Raw genomic sequence first — 8665 nt, 5'->3', positions numbered from 1 at the left:
CCCACCCAAGAATTGGTCAACTTAGGAAATAATTTGAGACCACAAGTAAGTGGACTTGTAGTGAAGTAAATTAAACAATTACAACCTAGATCAAAACATCAGTGCATTCCTTAATTATGTCTCAAAGACAACAACAAGTAGTTACTGAGTATCCACAGTCCTCTCAACATTCAATCGGGTGTTACAGATATGACAGTAAACAAATTTGCAGTCTACTAGGTGAATGGTGGGGAACAGGCATGAATAGCAACAGTATAAGTAATACAGTAGGAGTAAACATGAAGTTTTATTAGGGGAGCCCATTTGGAGATAAACAACTTAGTCTGGTGTGATACCAAGGCTATGATCCAATAAATTTTATTTCCAAAAACACAGCAGACCAGATTTAGTCAGTGGGCCATAGATCATTCTCCCAGGAACAGAAGCTGACAATTCACCATCTTTATCTATTAGGGTTTGTATTCAGGGAGCAATGGCCATGAGGAGTTTCCTTAAACTGTGCTGTGACATGAAAAGATATATGCCAGCAGTGATGGTCTAGTTTTATCAACTATGCTAAATAAAGAAGACATCCCAAGTGCTCAGATATCTACAGCCTTCAGCTCAAAATAAGTAGATGCCTTCAGTTCAGTAGATGACTAGAATAATTGTACCAATTTTAAACAGCTACATGCTTCTAAGCTTAACATACACCTCGAAAAGAGAAATAGATGCACTAGAAAATTGAAAAGATACTACTTGTGCACTTAGTTTTATTTTCGTTAGTAATTACGCAAATTGCAAAGTTATATTTTCATAAATTGATATAGTATTCTAGGGAAGTGACTAAAAATAAGAGATAGGGGTGCCTGGGTGGCTCAGTTGGTTGAATGTCCGGCTCTTGATTTCAGCTCAAGTCCTGATCCCAGGGTTGTGGGATTAAGCCCCACATCAGGCCCCATGCTGATGTGGAGCCTGCTTAAGATTCCCTCTATGTCTTTCTCTTTCTCTCTCTCTCTCTGTCTCCTTCTCTCTCTCCCCCTCCGTCCCTCTCTTGCTCACGTGCACTCTCTCTCTCTCTCTAAAATAAATTTTTTAAAAATAAGGGATAAACAGAAACTATCTCCTTATGCATACTGAGTAGTGTCTATTCTACCAAAGTTCCCATCAAGACAATACTATCATCTCATGGAAATAACCTCAGGTGACTAGGACAACAAATGTAAAACGGGGTGTTTTTCCCCATTACAGCTCCTTCTTTGCTCTCATCCTATTGTTTAGAAGTTCACATAACTTATCAAATTAGCAAAAACATCAGCAAATATTAGAGTCCTGGCTCCCAGCGTTAGTTTTGATCATTTAGCTCATTTCTTCAATTCTCTGGAGGTTCAAAAACCTTTGGCAATTCCATTAAATGATGTGTTATTTTCTTCAGTAAATGTCATTTCCCTAATCTAGTAATTAATAAAAAACAAAGAACAGTTTTCTCAGTGAATGTTGCTTGCTTTCTTTTTGTGCTATATTTCTACCATTTGCCATTTATTACCAAAAAAAAAAAAAAGTAAAAGTAAAAAATGAGGTTATTATTATTAATGACTAACATTTAATTAGGTTGTTTGATCTTTGGTTAAACAAGTTTGCAGATTTCCATTACCATACCTACAAAGATCAGCCCAATGCTTTTAATGAATATGGACGTATTCATATAATGACAAAGCCCTTGATTCTCTGGCTGCAGAATTACTACGCAATGATCACAAGAAAATATGTGATACACACGAAACACAAATCCTTAATTTTTCACAGAAATCTAACTTCTAATGACATATTTAGGTCAATAGTGTGTATTGTGTGATCATAATTATATTAATATAGAACTTAATAAACAGAATATTTTCTAATTATTCAGAGTTCAGGCATAAACGCTAATAGTTAAGTTCATATGGAATTGATTTTTAAGATCTGATTTCCATAGTATTCAGTTCTTCAATGGATTGTCCATATCAACAGAATATATGACTTGGCATATAAAGCCGTTCCTTATATGGCCAAAATGTACCATTCTGTTACTAATCATTCTCCTTATCCCCTCCACCCTCACCACTGCTGCCACTAACCCATTTCATGGGATGCTATAAACATACCAAATCACTGATTGCTATTTAAATATATCATCCTGGCTCATACTTCTATGACATTGCACATGCTTTCCCGCTTACTTAAAATTACCCACTCTACCTCATCTACACTAAGGCTACCCTTACAGACTCTGCCCAACATTATTTCTTCTATTCATTCATTTATTCAAAAGTATATTGACCATCTCCTATATGCCAGGTATTGTTTAGGCACTGGAGAGACAATGGTGAACAAGATAGTCCCTGCTCTCAGGGAGCTCACGTCCAGAAGAAGAAACAAATAAACAAACACAAAAATAAACAAGATAATTACAGATCTTCCTCAACTTACAACGGGGGCACTTCTCAATAAACCCATTGTAGGTTGAAAATACCTTAAGTTGAAAATACACTTAATAAACTAACTTACTGACCATCATAGCTTAGCCTATAGGGCCTACCTTCAACATGCTCAGAACATTTACATTAGCCTACAATTGGGCAAAAGCAACAAACACAAGGCCTATTTTTAATAAAGTGTTGAATATGTCATGTAATTTACTGAATACTGTACTGAAAGTGAAAAACAGGATGACTATTTGGGTAAAGAATGGTTGTCAGTGCATTAATTGTTTACCCTTGAGATCCCAAGGCTGACTGCAAGCTAAGGCTTGCTGCCACTGCCAGCATCATGAAGGAGGATCACACACATATTGCTGGCCCAGGAAAAGATCAAAATTCGCATTGCAACATGCGGTTCCTACTAATGTATATTGCTTTCACACCATCATTAAATCGAAAAGTTGAAAGTTGAACCTGTAAATTGGGAATGATTTATCTGTTATAAAATGTGAAAATGGCCATAAAGTAAATGGAGTGATGTGAGAGAGAATAAAGTGTGGGCAAGTATGATTGCAGATATGTGGTAAGGGAAGGAGTCTCAATAGAAGTGACATTCCTGAAAAGAAGGGACAAGGTGTGTGAAGCCCTGGAACCAAAATGACCTCAGCCTGCTCCTGTTCAGGAGTAAAAGGAGGCCAGTGTGAATTGGAGCATAAAACCATGGGCTAAGGTGATGGGACATGAGCTTTCACTCCTAAACTTCTGGAGTCCATCCTCCTGAAGTCAGTCCATCAGCAGCCCCCTTCATTACCGCACATGATGTCATGATGCACTATTTTAATTACCTGCCTACAACTCAACTTTGAGCTCCTTAAGGGCAAATTGCTGTGTGTGTGTATGTGTTTAATATATATATGTATATATATATTACACATCTTTATAAACCCATCACCTATTAGGGACAAGTATGTACTGTATGTTCCATAAATATTTGTTCACTATTAATATCTGATCCTAACCCCTAATGTCCTCAAGGACCCACTTCATTGTTTTCCACACTTATCCACACCTTTACCTGCTCTAGTGACTGAATACATAAATAATTTCACATATTTCCAGTTAAAAAAAAAATCTCCCTTAAACCCGACCTCCCCTCTAACCACAACCTTTCCAGTTTACTTGATGAAAATTCCTTGAGAAAAGGATTCACTCATTGTTTCCACTTCCTAATTTCTCCTATCCTTCCTCATTTCACTGCAATTCAGCTTTACTTTTTTGGTTTTTTTAGTTCTTTAGCACTGACAAAGCTGGTTGTTATGTATCTGAACTAGGGACTCAAACTGTGCGGGTATGAATTTTTGTTTTATCATGTAGGGCAGGGGACTTAACCTGTGTGTCAACAGTCTCATCTGTAACATGGGGATAATAACAGCATACGCTTGCTATGAGGATTAAATGAGCTACCACATGTAAAGTACCTAACAAAGTGAATACAACTGATGCCTTACCCTTTATATTCACAATAAATTTACTCATCATGCTGACTCTTCTGCAGCTCTCCTTGGTCTTGAAATTATTTTCTCCTGTAGTTTTCAGATCACCACTGTCTCCTTTCCCTTCTCCCTTTCTAGCCATTATTTCTCAATTTCATGAATCCTTTTCTTTCAGTCTCTCCTAAATGTGTGTACCAGAACTCTCTCCTTTTTCACTGTAAGCTCTTCATTCAAATCCATCCATTTGAGTCACCCCTTAAATCCTAAGGAACTCGAAACCCTTATCCTGAACCCAGGTCTTTTTTTCTGAGTTTTAGACCTACACAGGACTCCTTTCAGATTGTGCCCCATCTAGCTTTTTCAGCAAGACCCTCAAACTCAACACCTCCATCCATGAAATCGGCTTTGCAACCCCTCTGGGGCTCCCTGCTGCAAGGAATAGCAGATACCCACCCAATTCTATCCCAGGTATCCCATTCAGAAACATTAGATTCTGAGACTCTGCTCTTCCTCTTCTCCTCGTCCTTTAAATCTGTCTTTTTCTCCACCTTCCAGATCTCCCCAGAATGAATGACTCCTCTCTAGTCTGTTTCCATTGTGGCACTTTACACCAGGCTTCCACCATCTCTCATGTGTGGAAACCCTCTTACCTGATCGCCATGCCTTCAGGCTCACAAACTTTCAATCTATCCCCACACAGCAGCCAACAAGATCTTTTTAAAACGCATATCCGATCATGCCATTGCCCTGCTTAAACCCCCGCAATGATTCCCCAAAGCTTTCAGGATACAGTTCAAACTCGTCAGTTTAGTTGGAGGCCCTCTGCCTGAGCCAGATCAGTGCCCTTAATAGCTCCCTCCTCACCAATTCAGGAGGCTGCAAGTGCCCTATAAAAATCTGCTGCAGCTATGTTCCGGCTGCTCAGGAAATTTCTCCAAGCTCCACATCGCACCCAGGTCGCAGCTTTGAGCCTCTGCTCTCGTCTCAAGTCCCTGTCTTCCTTCGTCCCTGCCTCCAACCTAAACGCTGCCTTGTTGCCTCCTTAGACGTCAGATCTACTGGCTCTCAATTTCTCATTCTCTCCAAAGTATGGTCTCTTTAACCACTCCTGGTGCTCTGTTGCACACTGTGGCCCATGAGCAAGGGACATTCCAGCCACTATTACTCATCTGGGCTCTCCTAACTCTGCTCCTAGCCTCACCCAGCATCCAGTTTCTACCTGCCTGCAAGAGGACACAGAAATGTCTCCATAAACTCATCAATCCTTGTGCTCCACCCACAGGAACATTTGTGTTCCCCAAACAGTTCATGCTTTTTCATACCTTTGTCCATTTACACAAGCTGTTCCCTTTGCCTGGAATACACCAGTCTTCCCCTACCACTCACATATACAACACTGCCTAACACATACATCCACCAGTTCATTCAGGCCAGCATTCAAGATTCAACTCTCGGAAGCCTTTGGTGACACCTGCTCTGTTCTTAATTAGAAACCTCTCGTCCATCCTCTGAATTCTTCTATATAAATCTAACATACTGCTTACTATTAAAAAGTTCTTGGGGCACCTGGGTGGCTCAGTTGAGTAAGCGTCCGACTTCAGCTCAGGTCATTATCTCAAGGTTCCTGAGTTCAAGCCCTGCATCAGGCTCTATGCTGACAGCTCTGAACCTGGACCCTGCTTCGGATTCTGTATCTCCCTCTCTCTCCGCCCTTCCCTTGCTCGCATTCTGTCTGTCTGTGTTTCTCTCTCAAAAATAAATAAACATTAAAAAAAAATTAAAAGAAAAAGTTCTTTCATTTCCTTTCCTCCACTACTAGATAGTCAGCCTGTGAGGTCAGGGAAATGTAACCAATCTTTGTATCTCGGTGCCCAGTAGACTGCTTAATTTATCATGAGTACCTACTAAATACTCATTCAATGAATGAATGAGTGAATGAATGAATGAATGAATGAATTTCATAGTCCTAGAATAAACTGAATAAATGTCATTTTGAAACATTTTTTGGATGTAAGAGTAATTTCATTTTACAGTGATTTATAAACAACTCCAAGTATGCTTCAATATTAGTACCTTTTAAACTAGATATATTCATAATATCTCTAGGTCACATGACATGCTTCTACTTTTAACTTAGACTTGTAATGGATTGACTCTTTTCAAAATGAAATCAATACCTATCAATTTCCTTCTCTAGAAGGCCTGTGTGATGAGGCAGGGAATCTCAGCAGAGATTGCCCATGTGCAGTGTTATATAGTGTATTTGATGTGGATAGATTCTCACTAGGGAATAAAATAAGATACCCCATTTTTTTCTCATCGTGCATTTGCAAGGCTTTAGGAAAGAACATTTGCATTGCAACTTCCTGAGCAACTTAGCTCCTGTAGTGTTTTTAATTGCGCCATTTATACCTGACAATATTATCCCTATGACTAAATGTAATATTACTGAACATAGTTATTGGATATATTATTAAAACTGGTAAAGACAAATGTGTGGAATACAGAATACAGATATTATTTTGCCTGATACAACACTTCATAGTTCTAAGCCCTAACACACACACACACACACACACACATCTTTAACTATATTTAAATAGTATGTGATGCATAATGTTAAGAATAACCAACACTTACTGAGTGCTCACTATGAGCCAAGAACTACTCTGAGAATTTTATGTACATTATAACATTCAGATCTTATAAGAATCCCAAGAAACAGTTAATATTATTGCCCCCCCTTTTCAGCTGAGGCAAAGGACACAAAGAAAAATAAATAGCGTGAGGTCATACAGCTAGTGAGTGATAAATCCAGAACAGAAATCAAGGCAGTCTAATTTCAGAGCTCTGCTTTTAATCTCTTTGCTATCTTGTTTTTGTAAGTATCATAGTATAAAACAAAGTTTTGCATGGGTTTACCAAGAAAGGTATTTTTAAAAAAATTTAAAAACACAGGTGAAATGCTTTCCTTCCATGCATATAATATTGCATAAATATTGCATGCATATAATCATGGAATTATATGCATGCAACAAATTCAGTATAATTCCTGTGTATGTACTTACAATCATAACTACCAATCTATCTCTTGTTGCCCCACAACAGTGTTTGACCTTATACCTCTGACACATGGTAGAGACTCTGGTATATAAAAGGTGCCAAAAAAGTTTTAATAATTACATTTATGAATAAATACCAACAAAGACAGAATTTGATGAATAAATTATACAGCTACAGATTGAGCAATGTGATAAAAATTTTGTTTTAAGTATTCCATTGAATCCTCAATAATTATATGGGTTAGAAAGTATATCCATTATACCAATCTTTTCTGCGTATTACAGAAATTAAGTAACTTGCCTAAGGTCACAGAGCTGGCAAATGGTAAAGCCAGGATTCAAACCCGTATCTGTGTTACTACAAATATCAATGCTGTTGTGGTTTTAAGCACCTTCAACTTACAGTCTTAGCACTAAAAGAGACCCAATATTGGGTTGGGTTTACCACAATCCTGTCCAGCCTGGGAAATTTTGTGATTTTATTAGTCCTTAATTTCTAGGTGCACAATTATAAAACAACAATACCAAATATACAGATATTATATGTATGAGGCAAACAAATTTGTGTACATTGTTTTCTCCAACTATTTCTTACTTCCATCTTATTTCTTTTTCATTGCTAATGGATACACACACAAAGGACAGGATACTGAACCCTTAACATTATTATGGAAGAAGTTAGGGGTTAATCAAGCTTCCAGGTGACCCTTGCAGAGCCTCACATTTCTGTTTCCATATGAGCAATGCTGAGGTCAATGGAAAAAGCAGAGTTCTAGAGAAGCCCAAACAAAACTGATGATTCAATATATTGCTCAAAGTACAAGTTAAAAAATGAGAACGTATCTTGAAAAAAAAGTTCCTAAAGCATTTATTATAATGCGTGTGCAAAACACATTTAATGGAGGGAGAGTAATAGAGAATAAAGTATAAGTTTCACACTTAGCAAAGATAAGACTGGAGAGAGTAGGAAAATACTCAACAATTAATAAAGCACTTCACCATAGCAGGCACTCAGTAAATATTTACTGAATAAATGAATGAGGTTCACATTTGCTTCTATAAAATAGGCTACATTTCACTAAAGGTAACTTTTGTGACATACATTATCAAAATTATTATAAATAACTATAAAATCTAGCTAAAATCTTAAAAATTTAAATAAATGTTTAAAAAGTGACAATTCTAATATCTTAAAATAATTTTCATCTACTTCAATTTATCTGATTAGTGCTTCCCTACCTAGAATAGTTGACAGATTTGAAAGTAGTTGTGTTACTTTCCAGTGACTCCAGAATTCAAATCATATTGTGCTATTCATTAGTACTACAGTTCTTACAGAATAATCCCTAACATACTGAGGTATTAAAAAAGAGAGAGAAAGAGAGAGAGCGATGTTTCCTGTTGTTGTTTAGGATCTTGTTTATTCAATATTTTCTATCATTTTCCTAACAATCAAAAGAATTTTTGTATTCTTTTTAAATCAGATTACATACCAGCTGAGATCTCATTCAAGTATAGTATTCCACCCATCCACAATTCTTAAAATTGGTAACAACTCAATTCTTCATATAAAATTGAGATTACTATTCCACTGACCAGACAAGATAAAAAACATATTCTTTTCTTTTTAAGTTTTTACTTATTTTTGAGACAGAGAGAGAGCATGAGCAGG

This window comes from Acinonyx jubatus, chromosome C1 (assembly GCF_027475565.1).
Source record: "Acinonyx jubatus isolate Ajub_Pintada_27869175 chromosome C1, VMU_Ajub_asm_v1.0, whole genome shotgun sequence".
NCBI classification, from domain to species: domain Eukaryota; kingdom Metazoa; phylum Chordata; class Mammalia; order Carnivora; family Felidae; genus Acinonyx; species Acinonyx jubatus.
This window is presented reverse-complemented; position numbering follows the sequence as displayed.